The following is an 18605-nucleotide window of genomic DNA, read 5'->3' as shown; positions in this document are numbered from 1 at the left end:
CTACCTAACTTCAGCTTTAGAAACTTGCTTCCTGAATAATTTATCCACTAAAAGACAAAGCAGCAAGTGATTCAATTCAGCCTCTTCAAGGTGTCATCAAATGGCCCCCCTAAATCAAACCTGACTGGATGAGTGCAGCTACAAGCCTACACAATAACAAGAAACGGTGAAAAACACACAACAGCAGAAGGTTCTATTTTTTTAATCTTTAATTAATAATGATAATAATATAGTTTAGTTACATGGGCTGGGCTGGGTAGTGGTTAGTTAAGGCCTAAATGTTTTGTCCTTTTTTCCTTTTCTTTTGTTGTTCAGGGTTGGGGATTTGCTAATGTTGATGGACATCCCGGTTTAATAAAGTTTAGTCCGGATGGTCTGGCAGCCATGACACACACATGACACATGCATATATTGCATAGAAATCAGTCATCGCTCCCCTACTTCGCTTTTGGGTTGTCAAGGCCAAAAAGTGAAAAAAAGTTAGATCCCGCCCAACCCACTTTACTTTGGGTCAGCCTCAGGTTGGGCTTTTCCCGACCCAGCCCAGAAATGGTCGGACCTGACCTGACGTACTGGCTGATCATTCATGTTGAATGTTGATGTTGGGTTGGGATTTGGAAAATCCAGATCAAAGTGAAGATTCTCTCCCACATTGTCATCATAAATAATAATGTTCAAAAAGGATGACCTAGCTAGCATGATGGTCACAATGTCTATTCTATTTCTATCTATAAATAAAATAAATATCCAATAAACTGTAATGATCACTCCATCTCTCGACTCTCGCCCCAGAAAATTTTACTTTTATATATAAAGCGCTGAATCTGAAATTCGAAAGGCGACGACTCAATCTCACCGATGGTCAAGGATTACCAATTTTTTCTCTCTCTCTCTCTCTCTTTTTTTTTTAAATAACTTCAATTAATTCCACCTATAGTTCAAATTAAGTAGTTTTAAGAGGGTAATATTCAAAATTCCATTTTCATGAGAAGATTAACTCAAAATTAGCTGCCTGACCGGACAGGGGGCCCAGGGTGAGGCCGCAGCCCAGCCTTACGTGCACCGACATAGACACCACCACCACCACCACTACACAGACAAAGTTGGGGTCAATTGGTCTCACTCTATCTGTTTATGAGAATGCACAGCTATATAGCTAAGTAAGTTTGGCCGGCCGGGAAAAAAGGAAGAAACAACGCTTTACAGCAAAGAATAAAGGGAGATGTGAGGCATGTTTCCAAGTGGGCATTACAGGGGACAATGTGAATTTACATGTGATAACAGATGAGCTGCTCTTGCGCTTGTGCAAAAGGTTCTGATCGTGGGTTCGGTGTTCCCCCCTCCGGCCTCCATCGTGTGAGTTGCGTTCGATGATTGAATTACTTGGGATTCATTTGGTTTGTGGGAATACTGAGAATCCCATTCATATTGCTGGTGGGATATAGCTAGCCATTTTGATATTTTCTCTATTTTAGAAATAAAAATCCATATCCTTGATTCCAATTTCGATTTCGATTCTCAGCTGAATCAAATAAGTGAGAGGAATAAAATATTCCAATCTTGAGATTACATCTTTACTAGGATTGGCATGGGATATTCTCATGCAGTGTAAGCAGACCATTTGGTATATGGAGAGGAGCTAATTATTTAATTAAAGCTTAAAGTAGTAAAGGATGGAAAAATGGCCAACCAAACAGTGTCTTAATTGGTATGTATGAAGTTATTATATAAATAATTTTGTGATAGATGATGAGATGATGTATATGTAATAATATAATATAATATCATTATCATCATCATCTTCACTTGACTACTTTTACGTGGACAAGAGCAACATCAAACGCGAAGGACATGACCCAACATTAGCCAAACCAAAAGAAAGTGAGAAAATGAGGAGGAACGGAGATAAGGAGTTGATGTTTTTTAATTGGAATCCAAGGCATGTTCATGCACGCATGGCTGCGGCAATGATTCCATCCAAATCAGGCGTCAGGCGTGCTTCTAACATTTCATATACCATATATTGAGATTGGGACCGAGTTCCACACTCCAACTTTGTATCCGTCCTTCTCTCTTTTTCTATTTATCTATCAGATTAGGTCAGGTTGAAGTCATGCAACTTTAACCCAATTGGACGTATTGAACCCCAAAATCTAAAACTAACCCAACCCCGGCTTATCTTTCAACTCAATGTGTCATTAATTCTATATCCCTAGTCCAACTCATGCGGAGTAGGGGGTCAATGGTTCAGTTTTGGGTTGGACCTCGTCTAAATCAAAATTAATTTGGATCGATTAGATGGACCGATAAGATATATTGAATTGGATCAGTTCGGATTTAATGGTCTAAAACATTTATTGGATTGGATTGGACCTAGTCCATACGTAATGGATTTAGGTCAGAATGAAACAATATCTGATCCGTTGATGGAACAAAAAAATGCAGGTATCAATAGACCATATTTGAACAGATTAGACAGTCCATGGCACACGCTATGTCAAAGGGAATTAAAATTTTCAAATGGAATTGGAAACGGAAGTGAGAACTATGATGCCAAATTCTTCTTTTAGCATGTGTGTGTGTAAGTTAATGCAAGTGGAAGTAGAATTGGAGTCCATTCTCAAGTGGAATTAAAATTGCACAATTATGAGAGGGGATTAATTATTGTCCATCATTTGTTGATTCACTCTGTAAGAACAATAATATTAATTAAAATACAAAAGGAGCTCAACAAAATCATGGAGTAGGTCAGATCTGATATCAACTCTGCTCTATGTCCAGTTTGGCAGGTTTGGCTCCTCATGAAGGATCCATATTTCGATTTCAAAGTAGAAACATCGACATGCTCAACAAGCAAATCTTCAAATCAATTGAAAATTCCACCCAATCTAGCTAGTGCAGATTAACATAATGACCCATATTATATCTTAAGGCTGTGTTTTATTTGAAGGAAAGAGTAGGGAAAGGAAGGGAAAGGTAGGGAAATCTTTATAAATCTTGTATAGGTTTTTCTACCTTTTCCTTCCTTTTCCTATTTTTCCATTCAAATCAAACATAATCTAAGGCTCCATTTGGTTTGTGGGAAGATTTAGGTGGGATGGGATGGGAAAGTGTAAAAACTTATACTTCCCTTGTTTGGTTTTATATGGGGTAAATAATGGGAAACACTATTCATCATCTCCTACCTTCGGACAGTGCCATCGGAGATGATGAATAATGCTTCTCCCAGTCTTCCACTACCCGCCGCATTGCCGCATTGTTGTACACGATTACATTTCCATGCAGTAGAAACGCACACGCTCGCAGATCCCCCGAAAGCATCTCCCCAGTAGAAGCGACCGTTGGGTTCAATTCACAAATGACAATTCACTGCCATTTGGAATGTGGTTGCCTTGGAAGGAGGGTTACTATCAGCTTTAGTATCGCTGGTTAATCTCAGCTTCAGTGTTCAGTATCGCTGGATTTCAGCTGGTTAATCTCAACTTCAATATCGCTGGACCTGTTAATCTTAGCTTTAGCCTCGACTGGTTATTATCACTCTGGATTTCAGCTTCAGCATTGCTTCTCTGCTGAAATGAAAGATTCTCACTTCGAGGGGCGTCGGCAGAGAATGTCACCTGGCGACCGTCCTCAAGGAAGGGGAGGTAGCAGATTGCCGATGGTTTTGGTGCGACCCCTCCGCTCCTGCTTCTGGGTTCGAACGTCACTGCCACTGAACCAACTCCTCTTCTGTATTTTCCACACAAGCCGTTCCTCACTCCCTCCTCTTTCTCAAAATTTTCCATTGGGGTCGCACCAAAACCGTGCGACCCCAAATCTATGATTTTGGGATCCGACATCCCACATATTTCTCATCCCATCCCTCTCTTTCTCTCAAAACAAATGAGAGAAAAGGGAATATTTTTAGAATATTCCCTTTTTCTCATCCCCATCCTACGAACCAAATGGAGCCTAAAGGATTGGGGGATTATGTCTATGAAGGACAGGTTGGGGTTTCCAAATCGGGATTTGCTTCTCAAAGATTACATCTTACACCAATTTCATTGTATATCTCATTGTGTATTGAAAACATCTTTCTCTTTCTATAAAAACAACACACAAGTATAGAGATGTTCCTGACGTACGGTTGGAATGTATTGTGAGGTTGGTGTAGAGAGAAGATCCAGATCCGGACTCGGGTTACTCCCAACCCATCAATTGTTGAGCCGCCGCATGAAGACAAAAAAGGGAAAAAACATTAGGTAGCCCTAGCAAAAGGAATATATGAGAGAAGCATCAAGCAAGAAAACACCACAAGGGCCTCTGCCTCTCCCATTGTCAAGTCACGCTTCATCTCTGGATTGATCCACTCATTGATTAAGAGAACCACCTTTTGCACGTTCAGTCCCTTCCTTTGATTCAATAATTCATGCCAACCATTTAGGTTTCTCTCTCATCCGGGACTCTCTCTCTCTCTCGTATCTGTCCTTTCTTCTTTTTATTCTTTCTTAGCTATGAACTCCTCTGTTTGTATCTACTCATTCCATAAAAAAGATGGAAAAATATAAAAAAGGAAAGTAAACTCCCACCCCCATCCCCACTTGCTTTACAAAAAAGCAGTTTTTCTTATTTTAACATTTAATGCTTGGAATCTTGGATTACAAACGTTTGTTACTCATTCTGTTGTGATGGTTCGCAATCATGGCTAAGTTGAAGTCTTGATATAAGCGAGCGCATGGGAATCTAGTCATAGTTAATGATGGGTATTACTAAGTAATCATGAACCAAGTTGTTTTTTAAGAAAAGTTTAAGTAGTTTTCAGGTTCTTTATATTTGATAGATAGCACCCAAGGAGTTCACATTTGCCCCCACAGCGCCTCCAAAATGCTTCACATGCATATATCAACGTGTATTGAGAACATCTTCGGTATTTGTTATTGGGCGATGTTTTCAATACATGGGTGGGATGTTCTGTGGAATGTTTTTGGGACGCTTTCTGTGGGGGCAGATGGGAATTCGCATCCAAGCTATTATTTTCTTGTAATTAAGGGTTTGTTTGGTTTGCAGTTAGAATTGGAATCAAAATTCTTTGGAATTGAAATGGTCTATTGACTCTATTCTCATGGTTTGTTTGGTTTAAAAAGGAATCCAAATGGAAATTGGAATTAATTAGAATGGAATTTCATTCCCTTGGGGGGGGGGGGGAATATCCATTCCCTTAAATGGGGGAATGCCATTCCACCAGGAATGGAAACGAGATTCTGACTCCACCCAGCCAAATAATTGGAATTGGAATGGCCCATTCCAATTTCGATTCCAAACTCCTAGTTCCGTGAATCACAGTCTTTAAGTTTTTCATGAAATTAATAGGGTAATTGGATATATGATTCTCTCTCTATCTCTATAAATGTGATGATATAAGCTATGTTTGGTTCCGTGGGCGTTTATTGAAAAACGCCATCACATCAACGCCATATAGGTGTTGGTGTTTATTGTGCTTGCAACCACTCATTGGTTTCAATTTTTATCAAATAAACACAAAAAAAAACATAGGTGTTGGTGTTTATTGTGCTTTAAATCACTCTTTGGTTTCAATGTTTATCAAATAAACACTAAAATACATAAATGCTTGGATTTATGTGCATGAGGTATCTGGGAAAACATAAAATTCTTGTTTCCTCCAATGCCTCAGCATTTTTTGGAGGCCTTGTTCGCTTTTCGGTAAATTATTTACCCGGGTAAATATTTACCCAAGTTTTTATTTTCCATGTAAATAAGGCAATGACCATTTCAGCCATAAAATCCATTATTAAAATGGGCACTTTTGTCCCATTTAAGTGTTGACAATTTTCCCCTAGGTGAGAAAGTTATATTTACTCACCTAAGAGATGAATATCACTAAACTGGGTAAATAATACCCAGGAAAATAAACTTTCCTTGATACCCACATAAATCTAAAAAAAGAACATGATATTTTTAGTCAATGGGAACCGAAATCCCATTTACTAAACTTTTCCACTTCTCAAATTCCAGTAAAAAAATGCCTCAAAACCAAATGCATATGTGGCATACTTTATGGGGTGTTAAGAAAGTAACTTTATACGGTATTACCTGAAACACTTAACTATAAGCGCCCAGAAAACCAAACACATATAATGTGGTTTAGTCAATATTTTTTTTTTTTAAATAACTGGTTGGACCTACACTATGAATCAAAGGCACAAGGGGTCAATATAACGATTTTGATCAGTCATTGAGAAGCCACTATTTGGTCATTCCAAGCAGATAAGGTCGATTTGGTCAATGGATTGTTTCACCAATTTGGTGAAGAGTGAAGACACACACTGCTGGCCCTTTGCCGCTTCTCTAGGAAGGCATTGGAACAAAGTATCATTCTATGATGTGAGACACAGCTTATAAGGTTGACACATGGGCCTCAGAGACCTCCAATTTTGGGACATCTCTGCTTTCCTGTCACTACCCAAACTTTGTTTGTTAGTCTGTTAGTATGAAAATAGGCACGGCATCTAGCTTGACGCGTGTGATTCCTTGTCTGACAATGAAATTATGAAGACCAAGAAAGAAAGAAGAAAAAAAAGTTAGTGGTAACAAATAGAATCCCCTTTAACCAGTCTAGTCCATGGAAAGCACCAGATAAAGTGGTCCTCTCTCTCTCCTCTTACAAAACAGGAGGATTGATAAGGAGATTTCGTTTACAGTGAAGGGAACAGTGCCCTTGAATTGTGATAATAAGACAAGAGAATGGAAAAGGAATACATCGATCAAGATTTGGGTGGTCTTGTATCTATTAACCCTGCAACAAGTATTAAACTACTTGTTAAAATGAAGATGAAGATGAAGATGATCATCTTAGGATTGAACTCATTTCCTCTTCCCCAACTAATTGAACCAGAAAGAACATTAAAAATGAAAAGATCGATATTTGGTGAGGGTAGTCCCTGTTGCAGTCTCATTTAGTAAGTTCTCCTTAGACCAAATCGATAGGTTTGATTGCCAATTGATTATTCTGCTCCATGAGATTGATACAAGGTTTTGAGCTCTTCTCTCAAATTGAGAAAGATGCATTCAACTTCTAAAACAGAACTCGCCAGGTGTAGGCGGGATTAAATATTGGACGTAAGCCTCTGCAACAATTAATCTTGCCAAATCAGCCATGGGACTGATCAGTTTATTGCCCTTGGAATGCAGTTAATAAAAGCCAACTTCTTTCTAAATTTGGAGGCGGTAATAGAATACATTAAACTGTGCCACGTGGTAAATCTAGTAGGATAACTAGATGTGTGTATAATTTAGTTTGAAGTTTACTATTTAGTTATCAAAAATTAAATTAAAAAAAAAACTAATATGGGTCTTGCGTCTTTGTAATTGACAATATATTCTGACTTATTTTATTTGAAAACCATTATTAATTTATATTTTTTCATTTAACTTAAGATATTAAATGAGATCTTATTCATAAACAATAATCCACTTTATTTGGTATTTACTATTTATCTAATAGATCTATTTTGAGTTATTTATTTTTAAAAGTTAAATTAAGTTTATTCCTAAAAGTTTAAGTTTGTAACTAATAAAGTATTTTCTTTTTGAAAAAAAATATTCATGGGTTTATGGTAATCTTTTAATGGGTCCCACCATTTGTATTTAATAAATTATGGATAAACATGTGTTAAACTAATAAATAACTATATGTTAAGAATGTTTAGGAGTGAAACTACCCCATTTTTTATCTTATTTCTTGAATTAATAGGATGCCACGTGTCTGTCTAAATGGTAGTAGTGGGTTGTAGGTTTTAGCAACAACTTCTCCAAAAATGTCATGTGTTTAGTTTTACAGAAAAATGAGAAGGCCACATGTCTAAATGGTGCAGATAACTTGATAGTGGGTTGCGAACTTTAATAAAAATTTCTGAGAAATTCCCACATGTCTAGCTTTGTAGAAAACGAAATCACTTGTCTAAATGGTAATAATGAGTCATAGGTTTTAACATAAATTTCTCAAAAAATGCCATTGGTCTAAATTAGATAGGACTTCTTTCCCTTTACAAGAACAAGAAGCACACATCTAAGACATTTTAGCTGGAATATATTGCTTGTGCTTTGGCCAATGCCCCGCTATTTAATCAAAATCTAAGTTTATAAGAGGTTCAAAGTATTGATATGATATTCTTCATATCGGGCGTCCACAAGTCATTGAGAGGGTTTGAGATTTTAGGAATTTCATGTGGTAGATTGGTAAGCCTAAAACCGATCCTTGACCAATTTTGAGTAAAAAAACTAAAGAAAAATATTCTATGATATCGAAATACCTGATACTCCGTACCATGTGTATTTCTTTTAAATTATAAATTACAAAATCCATTTTACTGAATTTATGTTATCTAATTACCCTGCTTACAATATATAGGATATTTAGTCTTCTGGTATACCACACCATTACGCATATAAGATTAATACACTTTAGTATATTAAAAGTGACTCAAAGCTTGTCATCGATTGTCTCAGAAAAACGGTAAAACCCTTGTGGAGATTGGAGAATATCATCAAAAAAAAGCATCAATATCTAACAAATCAAGTGGTGGATTGGATTGCACATAATGCTCTATGTAGGATTTTGTTGAGCAGAATTTGTAGCGGGAAGATTTAAAGATCCCATTTATCGATTACTTTCCTAACATTCCTCCACCTTTTGGACAAGTTTCATCTGAAACTCGCAACTTTATCTAGCTACATTAATTGTGTATATATGAATTTCTATATCAAACATGTTTGCTGAATTGTTGAAGATCTGTCATATAAAATTCATTGCTTCGAGAAATTTTCAATAATGGGTTTAACAGTTTCTGATTTTCTCTTACCAGCAACATTGATCAGCATATCCCCATAATGCGCGGTGTAGCCAATGCATGTGGATTAAAGAGCTTAAATGTACGTATGATTATGTTCTAGAAACCCCTCCACTCCACTCCAGCTTGTTCCATCCACATATTCTAGACACTTTCTTCCCGATCTCTGCGAAACCCTTCAATTATTCATGAGCAATGCATCGTCTTTATATATACTCAATTACTTTAGTTTCATATCAAATTCCACCACCATTAGACGACGTACAACAAATTTGGTTGAAGTATACTTAACTACATTAATTGATAACATTTTATTGTGTAATGTTAGTGTTTGGGTTATGGTTGAGTTGGTCACGTATGTTATGTGTAATCTCCGCGGCCATCTTATCGTCTTAGCCATGTCGACATCACGCAGAATGGATCCCTATAGACAAGAAAGGTAATCCTGTTGGGGATGATGATTCATCCCAAAGACCTCGACGTGCAACTTCATCCCGACAACCCCAGAAGCCTCATCTGAATAGGACACGGATCTCTAGCTGTAAATAGGAAACCTCTGCTCAGGGTAAGGGACTTTTGAATCTTTAGACTCTTACTTTGCTTCTTCTGCTCGGACCAGTGCTTTTCTTACCTGCTCAGTCCGACCTCATACCCTTCGTTTCACTAACTTGAGCGTTGAAGTATCTATTTGGGGAACAACTCCTCGGGCCTCTGATTTTCTTTCTTGATTTCAGACTTTGGTGTGCGATTTCATCATTCAACCTTAATTTCACCCACTTGGTAGGAATCTATATTTAATTAATAGAATGAATTAAAATGAGGCTACAAAAGCAAATGTAATATTTGGAAAGTAGAGTAGAGGAATGTTGGTTTTCTTTTTCTCATTTTACTAACTTGACTAGCTATATGCCTATGACTAGCCCTGGTCGATGCTGTTAAGTAAAAGTCATACCTAGGTAGTCTCTTCTATCAACTACCATTTATATGTGTAAAATTCTCATCTTCTAAAATGAGTGAGATGTGAAAATTGTTGGCATTCAAGGATCGAAATTTTGTAACGTATTAACCTGTATTAGCCAATATATATCATATCGGTAATTTATCAATACTTACTTTTGAATAAGCTTTGGGGTTCGACCTATTTCAGGGTAGGCAGGCCTTAAACTGACCCCTTCAATAGATTAATTAAAATAAAAAAGGAAAAAATGAAATGTCTAACATGCCCCATCCGGTGTATCGGCCACTAACGATATTTAGAATCATGTAGTTGTGCAGGTTTAATTTATGGCCCGAAAACAAGACAGCAGAGCAGAGTATGGAACACAAGTTTAACTTATGGCTTCCGAATCATGCAATCAAAATTCAATCCCAACAAACGTCTTAGTGTCTGTCTTAACTTGCAGCCATGAGAAGCAAGGGGGAAGGCCAGACAATAATGTAGAAATCTTTGAGGTACTTAATTGGTATGCTTACTGGTTACTTAGCTAAGTAGACCCACATGATGAAAGAAACTGGTAAAGCTACTTCTCATGGTAGATGGCCAAGCCACCTGCCCATGTCTCTGAGAGAATCTCAAACTTCACATGATTACATGGGTAACGTGGCTCAGTTTTTCACTACCCCCATGCTCCCCCTCTCTTTCCTTCCATGAACCAGCCAAATTCAACTTGACCCACATGCTCCCCACCATGTCTCGCCCTAACCAAATTTCACTACACAAGCTTGAATCCCCTTCCCCTCATTTATTAATATTGATAGTTAGGGTCCATTTAGGGATCAGATTTAGGAATGGCAACGGGTAGGGTATTCATGCAAATTGCTCTACCTATTATTTTTGATTTCAAATTCGTTTAACTTTTTTTTTCAATTTCCCAAACCCATTAAACCCCTTGACCAATTGTTTTCTACTAAAAAAAGTATCTTAATGCCTATAGTGTGACTTGAACCCTAATCAATTAATGATAGCGCCAAACCTCTTAACACTACTTTAATCTACTAAGCCATCTCACCTTTTGTGTTATTTAATGAAATAAAATTGATTTTATTAACTTTTGTGTTCATCATAACAATCAATACATGTATATGATTAACAATTCCAATTAAAAATTAAAAGAAATAATATTTAAAATTAGCATTTTATAACTAAATGAAATAAATAATCTATCAAATCCAAATTTACATCAAAGGATGATTTTAATCCCAAGAAATTTATACAAATAAAATATTAAGAATAGAATACTTATCTTAGTATTTGAAATTTATAAATTTGTGTATGATATATAATATAATAGGTTCATATTTATGCATCCTAGGTATCGGGTATTGGATACCCTAAAGTCAAAACCCAAACCCGTCCCCAATCGTATAGGGTTTTACTCTAAAATCCCAAACTCTATAGGGTTTTGATAAACAGGTCCTATTAGGGTCAGAACGGGTTGGATGCCCAAAAAATCCCGCAAAATTACCATCCCTGATCAAAATCTAAATTAATTAGAATGGAATGACCATTTCCTCAAATGGGAAAATATCATTTCACTAAGAATGAGAATAGAATTCTAATTTCACACAACCAGAGAATTAAAATCAGAATTGACCATTTCAATTTCCATTATAGACCTCTATTCTTGTAAACCAAACCGACCCATAGAAAGCTAAAACTTGAATCCTGTTTAGAAGAAGCCCACTTGGCCCTTGGAATTAAACTCTTGTCCAGATTAGAGCATCAGATACTATTTCATCAATAAGTATGTTATTTTACCTGGCTTTCTAATGATCATTAAATGAGCTAAAAGGTAAGAATAGTGATATATATATAGTTGGCAATATTTCTCCACGACAAAACAAATAAGGGGACACGTATGTCGGACACGAAATGCAACATTATTAAAGTATGTCTTCTAGGAGTCTTGTTTGATACTCCTAAAGATTTAGTAGTCTAATCTGTTAAAAGCAATTTTGTTGCCATTGCTACTTATATAAAACCCAAGTTGGGATCCTTTTCAACATAACTCACCCTTCCTTTTCCCAATTTGTTCTGTTCAATTAATCAATCTGCTGATTCTGATGATTTTGTGCATTTAATTTATTTTTTAAGTTTCTATATATTTACTTCTCTCTATAGACTGAGTGCAGCTTTCTACATTCATCCATATGTGACCAGTACTGTAAAAGGGTCATCAGAACTTTCAATTGGTAACATATAGGCCTTGGATGGGTAAATTGGTGGGTTTAACGTAGGGGGTGGGTGTTCATGGTGCGATTCAGTGCGGTTTGGAGAAGATCTCGGACCAAATCGGTAAATTACGGTTTGAAGAGTTTTTAAATCGAATCAAACCATTTTGGTTTGGAAATCAAACTAAATTAAACCATTTTATTATGATTTGGTGCAGTTTTTAATATGGTTTGGGGACTTTGGACCATTCTTTGATTCTTTTGGGCTTAACCCAATTTGAAAGCCTAAATAGCTCCCCTAAAAATTAAAACTTAAAATTTTTATTTATTATTTTATTATAAAATAAAGAGTTCATTATATATTTATAATTTTACACATTCCGTTTACATATATTATAAATAATATCTATATATGTATATATATAATTTTGGTTTATAGTTTATAATTTGGTTCGATTTATAAAATTCAATGCACCAAACTGAAAGTGCAAACCACAATTTAGAAAATTCTGAAACCAAACCAAACTGCAAATTGTTTTGCAGTTTGAACTGTATAACAAACACCTCTAGTTTCACAAAAAAGAAAAATTCCTGGGCAAGTAATACCCTGACGAGACTTTCACTTATCCGCCCAGTCAGAAATTTGCTGATATGTGATGGGGTTAATATTATATCTCTTCAATAATATTGCATTTTTTTAATAAAATGATCATTATATAAATTTTTCTAAGGAATAAAAGAACATTAATTAATGGATAAATGTTTGTTAAGAAACACTTGTCCAAATAAATGCATTTATCCAAGTAAATGACTTACGGAGAAGTGTCACTTGGGGCGCTGTAGTTAAATTGGAAGTTCTTTTTTTTCTTTGGTAAAACGACTTTTCATTAAAGCAAGAGGAACCAACTACAAGTGAAGAAACATAACATAACACACAGGAGCAACAAGACAGCAGAACTGCAAGCACACAACAACCCCACAAAGAACACACAAAAGACTAAACACAAGTACCAACGACATGATCATCTTTTAAAACATCAGAGAGCCAAACAAACTGGAAAAAGATCTTCCAACTGAAAACATACCTTGGAACCCATCATAGCAAGTTAATGCGCAGCTGAATCTGCCTGACTAGCCACCCAAATAAACTGGAAAACAAGAGACTTACAGAAGAGCCAAATGTTTTTGATAAGAAACATAATATCTTAGTTTACTCAATGCTAGACTTGATTCACCTGCTTGCTTGGTCGGGATTGATTGATTAACAATGGATTAATTTGTTTTTTATTTCTAACCTATATATGTCAGAAAATTTGAAATCAACTCCCCTTAAATGCTACTGGTAGGAGTGTCAAATTAAAATCAATTTGAATGGATTGGATGGACGGATAAAACATATTAATTTGAACCAATCCATCCACAGTGGATTGGATTAAGCTCACATTGAAATAATATATCAAATCTATTGATAGAAGATGAGAATACAAGTGTCAATGAGCCCGGGATGCATTGAAACAAAAAGCTATTACAAAATATCTCTGTACTTGCCTGGAAGCTTAAGAGTGTCCCCAAAATTCCGTCGAGGAGAGGAGTAACTAATCAATGCAATTGCTCCTTTGTGTGACAGAGTCCAGTAAAGAACACAATTAATGCTAATGCACCTCTTCTTACAGTGCCACAATGCTAGTCCCTAGTCGTTGGTCTATTTCCTTTCCTGTGAACATTCAATCCTTTTATGATACTGTGACTTATTTGGAAAGAGAATAAGATTAATAATAAATTTTGGTCTGCTAGACCAAGTTCTTTCATGGCTTGCTATGGCATGATACCTCATCTGGACAGCCAGCCAGCAATAGTGCCATCTTCAGAAATGAAATAAAGAATGTCTCATGGACCCCAAAGGTTAACTACTCCTACTCAGCAGACGATGCCATTTACATAATCTGTGATGGAGCAACAATCAAGGATCATATGATAATAACTTCAAATTTTTGTGTGTTCTGGGTAACAGAGTTGATTATGTTTGCAGCCCTATATGGGAAGCGGTTCTTAAAAGTCTGTTTTTAGCGAAAAAGAATGATTGGACCAGCATAACTACCTTCACGGATGCAAAAGGCCTAGTTGATGATGCTCTCCAAGGCAATTTGGAGCAGGTTTTTGACTAGCGTCTCAAGCCTCATCTTGACAGAATCATTAGTCAAGTTAAACACTTGGGTGCTGTAAATATTTTATTTAGACTTAGGGAGCAACCCTTTTTGCTAACTCAACTGCCGCCCAAAAGGCAAAATACTCTTGACATATTTTGTTAATGGCAAAATAGTCCCAGCTGGATGGAACTAACCTTTTGTAATCTCCCATAATTTTAATTTCTCTTAATCTATCAAAGAAACGGAGATTGAAACAAATCTAAGTATAAAACCAATCTCAATAGATTGAACAGTCTAATTAAACATTAAATCGGAGCGATCCAAAATGGTTCAAAGCAAGGTTTTAAAAACCGACCTATAAATTGAATCGCTTTCGATCACCACTGGTTTCTGGCTCAGCGTTTCAACCATTCAGGTCCAACGGTTCAAGCAGTTCGGCCCTCAGATTGGAATATTAGGGTAGATATCATGTATATAGTTATGCTCTCTCTTCTTTTATGAGAAGAGAGAAAATGGCTGTTGGCTGAAGAAAACAAGAAAAAAAAAGGAAATTAAGAAAGAAAAACGGAAAAGAAAGAAAGTAAAGAAGAGGAAAGGAGGGAAAGAAATATGGAAGGAAGGAAAGAAGAAGGAGGAGGAGGGGGAGGCGACATTCATCAGTGATGATGACGACGACGGTGTTCACTGGCGACACCAATGATTCTTTTGCTGATCTTAGATCCCATCTCTCTCTCTCACAGATCTAAGTGATGAAATCATCTTAGTCCCCCCATCTCAATCTCCCTTTCTTTTTCCATTAATGATCTTAAAAAATTAAATAAATTTTTATTAAAACCACAAACCACTGTCTGAGTTGAACAGTTTAGTGGTTCAACCATCTGGGTCAGTGGTTTTTTATCATTTCAACATTCTTTCTTTCACAACAGTGGTCTAAAGTATTCATGGGATTGGATTGGACCTGATCCATTTATAATGGACTCATATTGGATCGACCAAATCTGGTCCAATTCACAACCCTAGCTGCTGGTGTGGCTCGTCTTGTGGGTGAGGGATGATCAATGGGGTGCAAGAGAGCCGAGACAGGTGAGGTTTGAATCATAGTTAGGTTTCCTACAATTTTCCTCTTAAAACTTGCTTGCAAATTGCAATCCTAATGTGGTTGAAGGCCCAATATTGATTGCGTCAATGGAAAAAAAAAAAGGCATGATGCATTCCACTGGACCGTTTTGGTGGTGAGTGTAATATAGGGAAATCTCAAATTTCTATGACTTTTGCTTCTGGAATCAATTTTATGTGATTCTTTCTCTTTTTCTCCAAGGAAATCTCAAATTTCTATGTTTGGTTTGAATGAAAAGGTAGGGAAAGGAAGAAAAGGGTAGGAAAACCTGTACAAGGTTTGTAAAGGTTTTCCCACCTTTCCCTTCCTTTTTCTACTGTTTCCTTCAAACCAAACACAGCCTAAGGAAAAACATAAAAAAGAAAGAAAAGAAAAAAAAAAAAAAGACTTCCCGTGGTGTTTCATGGCAGAGAAGAAGAAAAACATAGAAAGTAAAAAAGAAAATAAGAAAAAGAGAAGAGAGAATGAGATGCATTGAAAATTTAATTAACAACTAAGGATAACCCAGTCTTTTAAAACGTTAAAAAATGATTAAGGTATATATAAGCTGTTTTTGAAAGTTTAAGATACATATAAATAGTTTAAAAGATATATATATATATATATATATATATATATATATATAAATAATTATCCCTTTTTTTCTTTTATTTCTCAACTCAATCTCAAGTGTCCATTATCCAAAATATTATCTGGACCAATGAAACCCAGATGGTTTTGAAAGGCTAGTGGTTTTAGTGTAAACAGTCCCAGGTCAAACTCTTTCACTAAAATTAGAAATATATAGAATATTAGACCCTTTTTTTTTTTCAATTTCTCAACTCAATCTCAAGCATTCGATATCCAAAATATAATTTGGACCTTTGAAACTAATAATAATGGACAAAACTGCTTTCTAAAAACAGGACGTACAGAACTGTCAAAAAGACTCAAAACATAAGATCGAAAACCCTAAGTTGAGATTGAGATGGAGAGAGATCCCATCGATCTATGCTTGAGGACTATGGAGACTGAGAGACTGACGAAAGGTTGAAACTTGAGACTTGAGACTTCGAGAAACGAAGGTAGCTGAAGAGATCAAGAGAACGCTATTTTCTCTGACCGAATGGTCTTGCCTGTTGAAGATTCAAGCCAACGTTCTACATTTTGAAAGTTTCTAACATTAAACATTCTATCTCTAATTCTTTATTTGATTTGATCTATGCTTGGCTAGTGGTATGGACTCTATAATCTGGATGATTCGTTGAACATTGGAAGCAATTTTTTATTGCAGGCTCTTAAGCAAGTTTTATTGGAGTTGATTAATCATTTCTAATAGAGAAGCTTCAGTGTTCTAAATATAACTTGAGGTTTCTTTAAATTCAGTCTAAAATCTCTATTTTTTTTTTACTTTTTATTTGGGTAAAAGGCTTAAACTTCTCTTGATATTTACTGTATATACTGAAACTTCCCACCTCCCCTAATGGTTGATGTCATCAGACAATGACCTTCCCTTCATTAACAATCTGTCAAAATTTGTATAAGTTGTGACATTAATTTTTTGTTAAAACCCAACCCCCCTTTGGCCATGACTAATGACCGCATTCAGAAAACACAGATATCTGAACAGACAATAGGGAGCTGCAATTGCTTACAAAAATAAAAATCCATGAAAAAGCATGTCTGAAATGTTTTGATAGGGTGGGTACGGGTGTTAATGGACTGGTTTTGGATTGAACCCCGTCCTGTCCAAAATGAATTTGGATGGATTGAACGAACCAACAAGACATATTGGATTGGATTAATTTAGTCCAAAATATTTATTAGATTGGATTGGACCTGGTCCATTCGTAATAAATTTATATTAGATTGGATTAAGCCAATATTTAGTCCATTGATATAATATAAGAATATAGGTGTCAACGAACTAGATTTAGATTGAAAACAATCTAAATCAAAACGAATTTGAACAGATTAGATGGTACAAACATTAAATTGGATCGATCTAAAATATTCATTGGATTGAATTAGGCCCAGTGCATTTATAATAGATTTACATTGAACTGGATCGGATTAGACAAAATCCGTAAGGGTGATGTAGGGAGGTGTGTGGGGCGATCATTTAGGGAGGTAGGGAGAGTCGAGATACAGGAGAGGAACTATTCCTCTACAATGCTGCATCAATTGAAGAGATGCCAGAAAATGGAATCTCAGGAGAAGCAACGGCATATCAGAATTTTAGAGAAATTTAATAATCTTGAAAATCCTTATTTGATTTTGGATTTATGTGGGAATCTTTTTTCCAAGACCCAAATCCATTTGAAGTGGCCCCCCTTTTTAATTTTATTAAAACTCTGTTTTCAATATGGTAAATGTGCTAAACTATGTGGGAGCACTATTCGTGCATTGAACTTCATTCTATATATGACAAGATAATGAACTGTGATTATACGAGTCAGGATCTGCTGACCACAATACATATTGCTGCTCACGTTCAACCAGCTATATTTTAAGAATATTAATGATATAAACTATAAGAGATGTTCGTAATGTGCGGGTAGAAGAAAGTAACCAACACCGTATTATGATAAGCGATCTGAACTCCACTACACAACCCCTTTGTATTGGCATGCATGAGCACAACGCTTTTCTTGGATCCCACTTTTATGACCTGAGAGCTCTCACCTCTCATGAAATGAGAGCCTTGGGTTTTTCTATACCCTACAAAAGGAACAATGCTCCAACAAGCTAAGGCCATGTTTGAAAGTGCTTATTGGAAATAATTGCTTATTTGGGCGGGAACCACACCATTAAGTACTTATTAGTGTTTGGGAAATAAGCTTGAAATAAAGGCTTATTTTTAAATCCAAATTTCCAGCTTTATTTTAAGTGCTCATACAATAAGCACTTATTCAATTTGTTTCTCCCATAATTGTCTACACTGAATTTTTAGAATACTAATTATAACCCTTATACAAAAACAATTTTACGAAAGTAAAGTATTCTTACGAAAGCATTTTTATGAAAGTACTTTTATGTTCTATGAAAGCACTTTTACAAAAGTACTTTTACGAAAGTATTTTTATAAAAGTATTTTTTTGAAAGCACTTTTACAAAATCACTTTTACGAAAGTACTTTTATAAAAGTAATTTTATGAAAAAACTTGTATAAAAGTACTTTTACAAAAGAACTTTTACCAAAGTACTTTTACAAAAGTACTCTTATAGAAGCACTTTTATGAAAAGTACTAGCATAGGGCTCAAGTAGTAACCAGCCAAACTTCAACCATTGTTGAATGGGGTGGTCCGGTTGAACTCATCTCGGTAGTTTCCTTTGTTGTCTCT

Source organism: Nelumbo nucifera, chromosome 6 (genome assembly GCF_055504915.1).
Source record: "Nelumbo nucifera cultivar China Antique chromosome 6, China Antique-T2T, whole genome shotgun sequence".
NCBI classification, from domain to species: Eukaryota; Viridiplantae; Streptophyta; class Magnoliopsida; order Proteales; family Nelumbonaceae; genus Nelumbo; species Nelumbo nucifera.
The sequence above is the reverse complement of the archived record's forward strand: the minus strand, read 5'-3'. Positions refer to the sequence as shown.